Source organism: Eleutherodactylus coqui, unplaced genomic scaffold (assembly GCF_035609145.1).
Source record: "Eleutherodactylus coqui strain aEleCoq1 unplaced genomic scaffold, aEleCoq1.hap1 HAP1_SCAFFOLD_26, whole genome shotgun sequence".
Lineage (NCBI taxonomy): Eukaryota > Metazoa > Chordata > Amphibia > Anura > Eleutherodactylidae > Eleutherodactylus > Eleutherodactylus coqui.
In genome coordinates, this window is record NW_027101742.1 from 1,550,001 (window position 1) to 1,565,445 (window position 15,445).

Here is a 15,445-nt window from a genome sequence, read left to right on the forward strand (position 1 = left end):
AATAGCTCTGAATTGCTTTACCCTGAACAATTTTTTTGATTGGTGGTCTTCAGGTCACTTGGTCGTAAAGGGGAGAAATGGAACCTTTGAGCACTCTGAGAGGACTGGCGAAACAGTGAGTTTTGGAGTAGTTCAGGAGGAGTGAGCGTGGGTCCGCCAACTTACCCAGCTGTTAGAAGGAGGCAGCTACCTTGGCTGAGAGCACGCTACTAAGGGCCGGAAAAAACGTTCAGCAAAAGCCTAGAGCAGGGGGGTGCCAGTGTTTTGGTCAAGACAGGTCAGTGATCCAGAATAGAGGAAAGATGCAGCAATGTCATAGATCACTCACAGGAACCTGCAAATGCTGCAGAGAATGCCTGAACTTAAACAGCAAGTATCAATAGAGGCCGGTCTCTAAGGTGGGAATACAGTTTGCACAATTAAGAACTTGAAAACAACTAAGATAGATCTTTAACTTTTTAGTGGTCGACCATCATTGTTCTGAGCTTAGTACTGGTGCTGCCTTCATCCATCCTGCTGTGTACTGGAGAGTGCTCCCCAAGCAGTGCGGGGCACCAAAACTATTAACAGAGACTGCATTATTAGACTCCAGCCTCATGTCCACTTACCTGCACGGATTCCACTGCTGAATCCTGCAGCGGAATCCAGCTGTACCCGCAGACACGGAGAGAAAAAAATCATTTTCTTACCTGTCCAGCTCCAGCGCGCATCTCCCCCGTGTTGGCCGCATCTTCTTTCTTTAGCACGACGGATGCATCCGGAGGCACCTGCGTCGTTTCAGGCGCATGCGTAGTGCAATTTTTTTTTTTTTTTTTAAATCTTCTGCTTTCCTGGGGATTTGTGGCATGTCCACAGTGACAGCTGTAGCTGTGCCATGGATCAGATGGCTTCCATTGACTTCAATGGAAGCTATCCCACGGGATCCGCAGAAAAATGGAGCATGGTATGACTTGTTCCTGCGTGTGCGATCCGCAACTCGGGAAATTTAAAAAAAAGTCACATCCACATGCTCTAAATTTTCTTGCGGATGCTAATGCATCCCTATGGGCAGCTAGACATGCAGATCTCCCGCAAGTTTTATAACTAAAATCCGCCTGTGGACATTGGGCCATATGTATCAAGCAGGCTCAGATTTGTTCACCTTGCTATGGGTATATCCTGCTTATTCTATGGCAAGCAAGCAAGCATAGGAAAATCATTAGGTATCCACTTCTGTGGCACATGTGTTTATTCTAGTATAAACTGTTTACATAGCCTGATCATTCCATGTGCATCAGGCTCAGAATAATAATTAGCCGTCTACTCATGTGGAATATGGCTTTTTTTCTGCTATAAACTACATATATCCCATTCATTTCACGTCTATCTTGCACAGGAAAAGTATTAGCCCCCTTTACTGCAAACCTTCCGCTGCTGTCTCCAAGATTTCTCCAAAAGTGTCACCATTTCTCTGGAATGCTCTACCCAAGTACTATAATAGATTGGTTGTTCCAACCAGCATCACTGGTTCGCTCACTTCTCGCTGCTCCTAAACGTGAAAAGTAAGGCTGAATGCACGGGGGCGGATCAGATTCCGCTGCATCCGAGAACAGTGCCTACCTGTCCGGATCTTCACTGTGGATGCGTGCAGCTAACACACGTGCATAGTAGAATTTTTTTTCTTTAAACTCCTGCTTTCCCGCGAACGGGCCACGGATCCAACGGCTTCCTCTTGGCTTCAATGGAAGATGTGCGGAAACTGCAGGGAAATGGAGCATGCTGCGATTTTTCATTGGTGTCCGCTCATGTGCATGAAGAATCGTTTTTTCATTGCATGCTATGGAGCGTTATTGTTGCGGAATCTGGAGGCGGATGGCTGCTCCTGATTCCGCAGCAAAAATCTGCCCGTGTGCAGGAAGCCTAATAGGTGTCTACTTATGGGGAATATGTATTCATTACACTTTAACCTGCACATATAGGCTGCTCATTCCTTGTATATCTTGTTTACTCCATGTATCTCAGGCACAAGAAGCGTAATGGGTACCTAGTTATGTAGAATATGTGCTCATTTCAATATAAACTGTACATATCCCGTTCATTCCACGTCTGAGGCCCAGGAAAATTATCAGGCATCTACTTACCGTATTTTTCCGTGTATAAGGCACGTTTTTTTGCCCGTTTTTTTGAGTTAAACGTCAACCTGCGTCTTGTACACGGGGGAGGGGGGCTGCCTCGGGGGGTGCCTAATACTTACCTAGCGTTCGGGTCCTCGCGCAGGTCTCCATCACTGCTGCAGGCTGCCGCATCCTCCTGCAAGACGACAGAGCAGTTCTTCCAAGAAGCAAGGCTTGAATACTCCGCCTCCAGCAAGCTAATGCTCTGACCGGTTAATCCAGCGCTGCGTGAGCCAATGAAAGCCGGTACTGGATTAACCAATCACAGCCATTCAATGATGTCATTGCAAGGGACCCGAACGCCGGCTGTGAGGTGAGTATTTTTATTTCTTTTTCACATGTAGCCTAGATAGGGCTGTTTTTTGTTTAAAATGTTGTTTTTTAACAGGCACCTACAGTGGGATTTAAACATAGAGCACTACTATGTACTATATACTACTATGTACTATATACTACTATGTACTGTTTTATGTTTAAAATCTTTGTTTCTTCATTTTGGGTGGGAAAGTAGATGTGCATCTTATACACAGAAAAATACTGTGTATAGAATGTCTGTTCATTCCACTGCAGGCTACACCTATATCCTCTTCATTCCACTGCAAGCTACACCTATATCCTGATCATTCTACTGCAAGCTACACCTATATCCTGTTCATTTCACTGCAAGCTACACCTATATCCTGATCATTCCACTGCAAGCTACACCTATATCCTGTTCATTCCACTGCAAGCTACACCTATATCCTGTTCATTCCACTGCAAGCTACACCTATATCCTGTTCATTCCACTGCAAGCTACACCTATATCCTCTTCATTCCACTGCAAGCTACACCTATATCCTCTTCATTCCACTGCAAGCTACACCTATATCCTCTTCATTCCACTGCAAGCTACACCTATATCCTCTTCATTCCACTCCAAGCTACACCTATATCCTGATCATTCCACTGCAAGCTACACCTATATCCTCTTCATTCCACTGCAAGCTACACCTATATCCTGATCATTTCACTGCAAGCTACACCTATATCCTGTTCATTCCACTGCAAGCTACACCTATATCCTGATCATTCCACTGCAAGCTACACCTATATCCTGATAATTTTACTGCACGCTACACCTATATCCTGATCATTCCACTGCAAGTTACACCTATATCCTGTTCAATCCACTGCAAGCTACACCTATATCCTGATCATTCCACTGCAAGCTACACCTATATACTGTTCATTCCACTGCAAACTACACCTATATCCTGTTCATTCCACTGCAAGCTACACCTATATTCTCATCATTCCATTGGAAGCTACACCTATATCCTGATCATTCCACTGCAAACTACACCTATATCCTGTTCATTCCACTGCAAGCTACACCTATATCCTGTTCATTCCACGTCTATCTGGCACAGGAAAATTATTAGACATATGTGGAGTATTTTCATTCCACTGCAAGCAGTATATATATATCCTGTTTATTCCATGTCTATTAGAGCAGCTTTAGAAGACAGTATGCACAACTGCACTCGCTTCAGTGTAAGGTATTTGAGCTGTGAATGAGGTTTGACGAGGTAAATTTGTGCACATATCAGTGCATAGGGCTGTATTTTTTGTGCACGCAGTACCTGTTCACATGTGCACCTGAACCAACCGCGCCCTGATTTAAAAGGCTATTTAGCCGAATGAGGTCTAGATGTGTTCTTTTTTTCACGGTATTGTGCAGCATATTGTGCAGCTGTGCATGTATCTATTGAGCATTCGCGCACCTCCCACAGACTTTTATGGGGCCCTTGGTGTGCAAATGCATAAAAAAATAGAGCAGATCCTATTTTTTTACTGTGTGCGCAAAATACAGCAATGAGAACAAACACATTGAAATTAATCGTTTTATTCGCTGTGTATTGCGTGGGAAAAGTATTAGACTCTTGTTTATTTGGGATATGTATTCATTCCACTATAAACTCCACATCTCTCCTGTTCATTTCACTAAAAACTGCACATCTCTCCTGTTCATCTATATATATAAAATTGAATGTATGTCTATCTGTGTGTCTGTCTGGTTGTCCTTTATGCGCTACTACACCATTCATCCGATCGCCATGAAACTTTGGGAAGTTGTTGAGTACACTCCTGGGAAGATTACTGGCATAGTACATCTATCCTATGATAAATGGCGCGCGTGCGAGCGTCGTCGACAGTTACGCCTCCCCACGTAGATCGTTCGATTTCCATCATTGCCACTAATTCTCTCACTTCCCGATGTCGCAGAAACTTGAAATTTGGCACGAGCATTGATTATGTCATAAATAGGAAAAGCTAATGGGTCCCAACTCGATTATTCAATTCTAAGTGCCAAAGAATTGGCGTCCAAATTTTACGTACGGAATCTAATTTTCTCACTTCCCAATGTCATAGAAACTTGAAATTTGGCACGAGCATTGATTATGTCATAAATAGGAAAAATTAGTGGGCCCCAACTTGATTATTCAATTCTAAGCGCAAAAGAATTAGCGTCGAAATTTTACGTACGGAATCTAATTCTCTCACTTCCCGATGTCATAAAAACTTGAAATTTGGCACAAGCATTGATTATGTCATAAATAGGAAAAGCTAATGGGTCCTAACTTGATTATTCAATTCTAAGCGCAAAAGAATTAGCGTACAAATTTTACATACGTAATCTAATTCTCTCACTTCCTGATGTCATCTATATATATAAAAATGAATAAATGTCTGTCTGTCTGTCTGTCTGTCCTTTATGCATTACTACACCATTCATCCAATCGCCAAGAAACTTTTGGAAGTTGTTGGGGAGTCAACCCCCTGAAAGATTACTGGCATAGTACATCTATCCTACGATAGGTGGCGCGCGTGCGAGCGTCGTCGACAGTTATGTCCCCCAGACAAAGATTGTTTGATTTCCATCTCAAGCACGAAAGCAAAAGGCATTACGAGCAAGCGTGTTCAACTACAAAATGATGCATCCGCCAAACGTATCACAAAACAATTGCTGGATATTGAGAATGCTGAGGTAAAATGAAAGCTGTGCTGTGATTGGTTGCTATATATTATACTGCTGAGGAAACATGAAAGCTGTGCTGTGATTGGTTGCTACTTATACTACTGAGGTTACATGAAAGCTGTGCTGTGATTGGTTGTTATATATTATACTGAGGTAACATGAAAGCTGTGCTGTGATTGGTTGCTATATATTATACTGCTGAGGTAACATGAAAGCTGCGCTGTGATTGGTTGTTATATATTATACTGAGGTAACATGAAAGCTGCGCTGTGATTGGTTGTTATATATTATACCGCTGAGGAAAAATGAATGCTGTGCTGTGATTGGCTGCTATTTTTTATATTGCTGAGGCTGAGTAAAAGTTGCGCTGTGATTGGTTGTTATTTCTCTTACTGCTGAGGTAACATGAAAGCTGCGCTGCGATTGTTTATCTAGATATATAAATATGAATGTATGTATGTATGTCTGTCTTCGCAGCAACGCGCGAAGGGGTAAGCTAGTTCCACTATAAACTACACATCTCTCCTGTTTATTCCACTATAAACTACACATCTCTCCTGTTCATTCCACTATAAACTACACATCTCTCCTGTTCATTCCACATCTATCTTGCACTGGAAAAATGTTATACCTTTTTATATTTTCACCATTTGATGATATTCTTTGTTCTTTTTGTTCATTCCTTTTCTTTATTCTTTTTGGTATGTCCCGTATGGGGCTGCAGATTGCACATTAGAGTCATCTCCTTATTGGAGAATGAACAGGAACCTCTCGCCCTGAGGTGACAAATTAAAAGTTGACCATAGTGATGATATGTTCTCACGTGGCAGATGACATTACCTGAGATGGTGAAATAAAAATGCAATTCCTACTGGTTCTCCACTTTCCTCCCGACCTCCATAAAATACTGATGGTCACTATTAGGGTTTAGGCACATCGGCATGTTTTTGTCCTTTTTCGTAGCCGTGAAAATCACAGCCACGAAACGGGACAAAACATAAATGAATTGCTATATCTTTCTCGAATGTAGTTTATCTACGTGTGAAAATGAAGTTTTTTAAAAACTTCTGCGCTATAGTGCTGAAAAGTCAAAACAAACAAACAAAAAAAACAGTTCATGCACTAATAAACCCCATTTTGGCTTCCAACGGGATCTTTACCCGCAGACCTTTCCCTGGCTTCTGCGCATGTGTGACGTGCATGTACCAGAGCTGTGTGTGTGTGACATGCATGTACCAGAGCTGTGTGTGTGTGTGACGTGCATGTACCAGAGCTGTGTGTGTGACGTGCATGTACCAGAGCTGTGTGTGTGACGTGCATGTACCAGAGCTGTGTGTGTGTGACGTGCATGTAGCGGAACTGTGTGGTGCATTGCGTCACCAGAAACACTGGTGCTATAATTTCTTATTAATTACTAGTGTGTGTATATATATATGTGTGTATGTATGTATGTATAGGTACATACATATATATATATATACATTTATATATATATATATATATATATATATATATATATATATAAGAGTGTAGGGTATAGTCAGAAAGACTGATCAGTGCAGTCCAGGCCTGACGCTATCATTGCTGGACCGTGTTAGTGAACGGTGAAGCCCTGATTCAGTGCAGATGTAATGCAGATTACTAGTGAGAGCACAACCCAGTCAGATCACAGTGTAAATTACCTTGGCTGATCAACATTGGGGGCGGAGTTTAAAAGGCTAAACTGGATGGACTGATGTCTTTTTTCAGCCTTACATACTATGTCACTATATTACATTGTAAACAAGTGGGTTGGAATTTTGCGTGATCACCTCGTTGGACATTTGTTAATTTCAGGGACTCTCAACATGGATTGGCACTTGAATTTCTTGCAGGTGATGGTGGATGACTTCCTAGATCAGAGGCAGCACGCAGAGCCCTCCCTGCTGGCACACGCCGCCGTCGGACGCTCACCACATAAGTGAACACCGGCAGGGGCCGCGGCTGCCCTGCCGGCATTTACTCAGCTGAGCTGCTAGCGGCGCTGATCCCAGCGCACACCGACTGTCAGTGTGTAGCCGTGATCCTCCTCCCCTGACGTCTCCTACTTGGTTCCGCGAGAGCAGGGGAAGTAGGTGTCCGGCAGCACACTGACGTCACACTGTGCACCCAGGATAAGCGCCGAGCAGCAACACCAAGCAGAGGAGCAGCAGAGCTTCCACGAGGAGGAGGGGGTAAATATGTGGGTCTCGGGTGGGATTACTACTGGGGGCCGCTGTGGGATGTCACTATTACACTGGGGGCCGCTGTGGGATGTCACTATTACACTGGGGACACTGTGGGGTGTCACTATTACTATTGGGGCCGCTGTGGGGTGTCACTCTTACTATTGGGGGCCGCTGTGGGGTGTCACTATTACTATTGGGGGCCGCTGTGGGATGTCACTATTACTATTGGGGGCCACTGTGGGATGTCACTATTACTACTGAGGACCGCTGTGGGGTGTCACTATTACTACTGGGGGCCGCTGTGGGGTGTCACTATTACTACTGGGGGCAGCTGTGGGGTGTCACTATTACTACTGGGGGCCGCTGTGGGGTGTTACTATTACTACTGGGGGCCGCTGTGGGGTGTCACTATTACTACTGGGGACCGCTGTGGGGTGTCACTATTACTACTAGGGGCCGCTGTGGGGTGTTACTATTACTACTGGGGGACGCTGTGGGGTGTCACTATTACTACTGGGGCTGCTGTGGGGTGTCACTATTATACTGGGGGGCCGCTGTGGGGTGTCATTATTATACTAGGGGCCGCTGTGGGGTGTTACTGTTACTACTGGGGGACGCTGTGGGGTGTCACTATTACTACTAGGGGCCGCTGTGGGGTGTTACTATTACTACTGGGGGGCCACTGTGGGGTGTCATTATTATACTAGGGGCCGCTGTGGGGTGTTACTGTTATACTAGGGGCCGCTGTGGGGTGTTACTATTATACTGGGGGCTGCCAGTAGCGAGATATAGCACTAGATCAGTCTTTGACTACACCCTGTATATAACATGATCAGTTTTAATTGTAATATAAGGCTTTATTAACACGGCCGTATATATGTGGCTCATTTAGCCCCGTTAAAACATTGCGACCATCTGAAACATTGGATCCCAATGTTTTTATTCAGATGAGCAATTTTTAGCTACGTAAAAAAATCACGCTGGGAATAATAAGACATCGGCAACCGAAAATGGCAATTTTATACGGCGCGTGAAAAGATAGGTCTTGCCCTATATTTTGCCAAAATACCCTGGAGTCTCCACTAGACTTTAAGGGAGCTGAAAAAAAAGGAAAGGGGAGGGAGATTTGCTGTGTCCAATGCTCGGAAAAGAAGACAGCTGGCTCTATTTAAGCATTAATGGTCATTCCGAGGATTTCTGCTGACGAGGGATTTCCGCGCTGCAGCGTATTTTTACGCCGATACACCGCCCGTATGAATGGACGAGAAAACACTAATCAAGCTCGGCAGTTGATCGCGGCTATTCTTCATTCATGCGGTTTTTAGCTGCAATTGGCTGAGCGTAAAAATGCATACAGTCGTGTAAAAGAGGTCCAAGTCATTCCTTTACATTTCCCGTTCTTTTTGAATTCCCTTCTGGCTTTGGCTAAAAAACTGCATGAAAAACTACCATAAAATCTGCTGCTTTAAGAAAAAAAACAGTTTGTGAAACCAGGAGAACAGAGTAAAGGGATTTTCTGAAATTGTCCCAGGGTAGGGAATAGGGTGAAAATGATGTAAGTACTGGTGATAAGCTCGGTGTTAGGCTCTACCAACCCATTACTGAGTCTGGAGACTCTACTCAAGCAGCGGTCGGCGACGGCACTATTATAGAACTTTGGACGTTTTCAATCGCATGAACTGTTGTTTTGCATGAAGGAACTTTTCCGTTTTGGTAAGTGATACGTTGTTTCTGCGAGTCGCGGTCTGGTCGCGCGAGTACTGCATTGTCCTCAATAATAAATAGTCTTTCATATGGTAATAATCAAAGGAAATGTTATCAATATTAAAAGACTGAATGCAACATGATTTTCCTATTAATATTTATGAGCATTGAGCTTGTTTAATTGATGCTGCCGATGAGTCAGAAGGGCCCAGCAGGAAGTCCACTTGCAACAGGAAAGATTAGGACTTTATTAGTCAAAACTGCAATGCACAGATGATAAATACATCCCTCCTGCCTGTAGTGGAAGCCACAAACTATGTTACAGACATAATTAGCTATGAACCTCTCTGATTTTTCTTCATAAGAAAGGAAATGTCACCCTAGTGAGTCTCCGGAGGACATGTGACCGTCAGCAGATGATTTATTCCGGAGAACCCATATAATATACATCTCCACTGCAGCACTTGGTGCAAGGGAAACATAGCATTACATGCAAACGATGGGCTGCTCATGTAATACATGGACAGAGGAGATCTTCTGGAGTAAGAGTTATTCTGTATGAGCGGCTTTCCTTTCTGGGTCATAGGGTGCAGTTCCAAACTTCAAATCTCCTGAATAGCCACAGAGTTAAAAGAGAGAAAAATTGAAGATCTGCACAGTTTGAATGCATATAGAAGACAGAATAGTTGGGTTACTCATTATAGGAATAGGAACTTTAAATGAATGGGCAAAGTTCCAGGAATTGTATAAAAATAAGCTAGTCATCATTACATGCTAAATGGAAGACCACCGGGTAACGCTGACATGGAAAAGGACTTGGGGACTTTGGTTAACTACAAACTCAACTGGAGCGACCAGCGTCAGGCAGCTGCTGCCAAGGCAAATAGTATCATGGGGTGCATCACAAGAGATCTAGGGGCGCATGATAAGAACATTGTTCTTCCTCTTTACAAGTCACTGGTCAGACCACACATGGAATATTGTGGACAGTTTTGGGTGCCGGTACTCAAGAACATATCAGAGCTTGAGCGAGTACAGAGGTGGGCAACTAAAATAATAAACTGAATGGGTGGACTCACTGGACTACAATACCCAGAGAGGTTATTAACATTGGGGTTATTTAGTTTAGAAAAAGACGGCTGAGGGGCGACCTAATAACTGTATAAATATATCAGGGTTGACATAAATATATCATAGGGTCATATTTGTAGCATCTCATGTATTAATTGGAGTGGGGTGTCAGTGTTGCTATTGACTAGACAAAGGCTGTGTGATGCAGTTGAAATGTTGTCAGCTTACGTTTACTCAATAAAGGATGGAGAAATTCCTATTGTCCGTATTATATTTTAAGTACCCCAGATGCGGCCCATACGTATGAAGGACTTAATATATCAGGGTTCAGTACAGAGATCTCTCCAATCATCTATTTATACCGAGGACTGTAACAAGAGGGCGCTCTAAGAAATATATCAGGGGAGAATACAGAGATCTCTCCCACGATCTATTTATACCCAAGACTGTAACAAGGGGGCGCTCTAATAACTATGTGTAAATATATCAGGGAACAATACAAAGATCTCTCCCATCATCTCGTTATACCCAGGACTGTGACTGTAACAATGGTGATGCCTTCTGTGTCTAGAGGAAAGAAGGTTTCCAGGTCGTCATCCCGACGTCCCCATTTACATATGGAGGTTGCCCTCTGACCTCAGTAGGGACAGGAAGAGAGTTTAAAGCACCTCCCTTTCCACCATGCTTTAGTGTCTTTCTGTCCCTACGGTGGCCAGATGAAGCAGAGAGCTCCAGCGAACCTGTGGAGGAAAGAAACTTACCGCACGCTGTGCGATCCCCCTGGAGGGTAGAGGTCGGGGCCGCATACCGCCATAGTCCCTGCATCCCCGACCTACGCCGCCGAAGGAGCCGTAAGTCGCCTCAGCAGCGCGGGTCTCCCTTGCGCGGTCCGCATGTTCAGGCCGCCGCTGCCGCGATGAGATAGTTCCTCCTGGCAGGGGAACAGCAGCGGCGGCCTCCCGGGCTCCTGGATCCTCGGCGCGCATAGCGGTGACGTCATCCGGTGTGGTGACGTCACGCGCTTAACGTAGGGGGCGTGACTACCAGCAGAGAACCCGGAAATGGCGCCAAATTCGAAATTTCTCCCATATAAAGCAGGCGCTACTAAATGGAGGTATCCTGCTGACTGCCTAGAAGTGCCAAAAGCATGTCTACTCGCGACAGCTCAGCACGAGAGCGAGAAACAGATACCCTACAAGCCGTGAGTAGGCTATATGCCAAAAAATGGAATGCGCAAGTTACCACTTGTACTGGATTGGATACATATATGTTCCCCTTTTTCTCTCCCCTCTCCCCCATTGTTTTGTATGGGTTAGATGGATAAGAAAGGTCCAAAGAGTAAGGCGGACCCCAGAAAAAAGTCTAAAACATGTGTCCTCTGCAGCAAAAAGCTTGCGGAAAATTATAAAAAGCCCCTATGCGAGGAATGCACAGGAAAGATATTAGCAGAGGAAAAAGCGGCGTTTAAAACTGACATCCGCTGTATGATCAGGGAAGAATTACAGGCCTGCAAGGCGTCCTTCCCCCAGGCTCAGCCAGGTTCGTCACGGGTCCCTAAAAGACCAAGACAAACCGAATCGGCGAGCTCAATTTCCGGTGAATCCCTGGAACTCCTGTCAGAAGGAGAACTAGAGGACCCGCCAGTACTTATAGAGGATGAGAAAAAATACTACTTCTCCTCAAACGACATTGCAGACCTCATCAAGGCAGTGAGGGAGACAATGCAGATAGAAGAGGACAATCCAGGACGAAATGTTTGGCGGCCTCCGGTCACGAAGAAGGACCATGTTCCCGGTCAACCAGACCCTGCAACAGGTGATTGCAGATCAATGGCAGGAGCCTGAGAAGAGGCTATCGGTATCAAGGGAAATCCGAAACCGGCTTGCGTTCGCTCCTGAGGTCGTCCGCCTATACAGAGAGACCCCAAAGGTCGATATACAAATTGCAAAGGTAGCCAAGAAAACCCTCTTGCCCTTTGAAGACACCTCACAACTCTCGGATCCCATGGATAAAAAGATCGACGGATTGATGAGGAGGGCCTGGGAAGCAACTTCCTTTACCGTCGAGGCCAGCACAGTATCGACTTCCGTGGCCAGATCCATGGTCCTATGGCTAAACAGGCTGGAAGCCTCTATTAAAGATTGGGCCCCTAGAGAGGAGTTAGCCAGTTGTCTTCCCCTCCTAAAAATGGCTACTGCTTTTCTGGCCGACGCATCAGCGGAGACCGTCAGATATGGCGCAAAAAACGGGGTCCTTAGCAATACAGCAAGAAGGGCATTATGGCAAAAGACATGGGCTGCAGACATAACATCAAAAATAAACTCTGCGCCATCCCAGGGGAAAACATCTTTGGGCCCGTCTTGGACAAGATCCTGGAGAAAGTCGGCGATAAAAGCAAGGCCCTTCCCGACAGACAGCCTTACAGGAAACCATCCTTTCTGAGGAGGACACGGCAGCCACCTTCTGAAGTCAAAGGGAAAGGGAAGACTGAAAGATGGTCATACTCCAAGGGAGGTCGGGGTAAGGAAGCTCAACCCTCTCCTGAACAAACAGGGGGTAGATTAGCACGCTATCTAAGTCAGTGGCAGGGGATAACATCTAACCCCTGGGTACTCCAGATAATTGAAGTGGGGTACCGAATTGAATTCCACTCTCTACCCCCTAGGAGATTCCTCATAACCTCCCCTGGGTCCCTACAAGAACAAGGGAACCTCATAAAAGGCGTACAAGAACTCAAGGACTTAGGGGTCATTGCACAAGTCCCTGATCACGAAAGGGGTGAGGGATTCTATTCCCCCCTGTTTCTAATCAAAAAAACAACCGTTTCTATTAGGACTATCTTTAACCCCTTAATGACACGGCCTATTTTGACGTTGAGGACCAAGCGATTTTTTTGGTATTTTTCCATCTCCATTTTTCAAAAGCCATAACTTTTTTATTTTTCCGTGGACGCGGCCGTATAAGGGCTTGTTTTTTGCGTGGCGATCTGTAGTTTTTATCGGTGCCACTTTTGGGTACATAGACAATATCGTAAAATTTTTTTTTTTTTTTTTTAATGATAACAGGGAGAGAAAACGCATCAATTCTGCCATAGATTTTTTTTTTTTTTTTTACAGCGTTAATCATGCAGCATAAATGACACACTAAATTTTTTCTGCGGGTCGGTACGGTAACAACGATACCAAAATTGTTATATTTTTCTTAGGTTTTTACACTTTTTTGCAATAAAACCCCCCTTTTTTTGGAAATCTTTTTTTTTTCTCTATAGCTGCATTCAAAGTCCTGTAACTTTTTTATTTTTCTATGTACGGAGCTCTATAAGGGCTTATTTTTTGCGAGACAAGCTGTAGTTTTTATTGGTACCATTTTGGGAAATGTACGGCTTTTTTGATCACTTTTATTGCCTTTTTTGTGAGGCAAAATGCTAAAAATTAGCATTTTGCCTCTGTTTTTTAGCGTTTTTTTTTACGCTTTTTGTCGTACAAAATAAAAAGCATGTTCAACTTTTTGTACATGTCGTTACGGACGCGTCAATATCCAATATGTGGGGTTTTATTTTTTTTTCCCTTTTTTTATGCTAATATTAGAAAAAGCATAAAAAAGGGTTTTTTTTACTTTTTTTTTTTACATTTTTCTTTTTTTTACACTTTTCTTTTCTTTTTTTTATACTATTTGAGTCCCTCTGAGGGACTTACATCACTGTGCCTATGATCGCTGTTATAAGGCATGGCAGAGCTACTTTTCTGCCATGCCTTATCGCTTGTACAGCGATTATAGGCACAGGCAATACAGGACGCCAGTGTCTGGCGTCCTGTTGCCATGGTGACAGGCCAGGCTCTCGCGATAACATCGCGAGTTCCGGCCGGAGACACACAGGGATCGCGATCCTTCTGTGAACTCTTTCCCTGCCGCGATCTACTTAGATCGCGGCAGGGAAGGGGTTAACAGCGGCGGGCGCATCTCCGATGTCCCCCCGCTGTTGGAGCGGGACGCCGGCTGTGACTGACAGCCGGCTCCCGCTGCGGGATAGCGCGGGATCTTATGTGATCCCGTGCTATCTCCAGGACGTACCGGTACGTCCTTTTGCGGGAAGTACCAGGCTCCCGGGACGTAACGGTACGTCCTGGAGCGGGAAGGGGTTAATCTCAGAGCCCTAAATAAATTTATTTCATATAAAAAATTTAAGATGGAAATGGTGCGGTCTATTGTCTCATTAATAGACCCTGATAGTGTAATGTGCACTATAGATCTCAAAGACGCATACTACCACGTCCCAATAGCCGCAGTCCATCATAAGTACTTGAGATTCGCCCTGCAGGAGGGTGACAAAATCCAGCACTATCAGTTTACGGCCCTAGCGTTCGGAATCTCGACCGCTCCTCGGGTTTTTACAAAAATAATAATAGAGATGGTAGCCTATTTCAGATGGAACCAAATCCTTATAATTCCATATCTGGATGATTTCTTGCTGGTGTCAAAAACGGAAAAGGCCATACGCACGGACCTATCCATGGTCCTGTCTACCCTAAACAATTTAGGGTGGATAGTCAATGAACAGAAGTCCGACCTGAACCCAGGTACACAGAAGGTATACCTGGGCGTATTATTAGACTCCCACATCCAGGAATCTCGGCTTCCATCATCTAGGAAGGAAGACCTTATCCAAGCAGTAACCTCCCTCTGTCAGGCTACTACAGTATCTATCAGAGAAACAATGAAGGTGCTCGGTATTCTAACAGCCTGCATACAGATAATACCATGGGCACAAGCCCATACCCGACAACTACAAAGGTTCATCCTTGCCAGGTGGGACAAACGGCAGACCTCCCTGGACAAGAAGGTGAGTCTGTCCGTCCAAGTCAAAGAGTCCCTACGCTGGTGGACCTCACAGAGGAACCTAAACAAAGGTACCTCCTGGTCGCGAGAACCCGCTGTACCCGTCACAACAGATGCCAGTAAAACAGGATGGGGAGCGCAAGTAGCCGACCTAAATCTACAGGGAACCTGGGACTCCCAAGTAGCAAAGCGCTCATCTAATTATAGAGAATTAAGAGCAATCTGGGAGACCCTTCAGGCAGCAGAACCCCATTTAAGAGGAAGGCATGTTAAAATCTTGACTGATAATATGACAGCTCTGTCGTTTGTTCGTCGCCAGGGGAAAACGTGACACCCACACCTCCAACAATGGGCGGCAAAGATACTCCGCTGGGCGGAATCCAACATGCTGTCCCTCTCAGCGATCCATCTAAAAGGGTCCACAAACGTCGTTGCCGACTTCCTGAGCAGAC

The 15,445-nt window shown here is 44.8% G+C and overlaps 1 protein-coding gene across 1 annotated transcript in view; it reads right to left on the minus strand.

Annotated features, from left to right (window-relative positions):
• Window positions 1-9,283: 9,283 nt before the first annotated feature.
• The window catches only part of LOC136590987 (biliverdin reductase A-like), a 73,408-nt gene continuing 67,246 nt past the window's right edge, over window positions 9,284-15,445 (minus strand). Inside the window, exon 9 of the mRNA XM_066588449.1 lies at window positions 9,284-9,697. The gene's annotated coding sequence lies outside the window, so the exon portion shown is untranslated. The remainder of the gene's footprint in view (window positions 9,698-15,445) is intronic.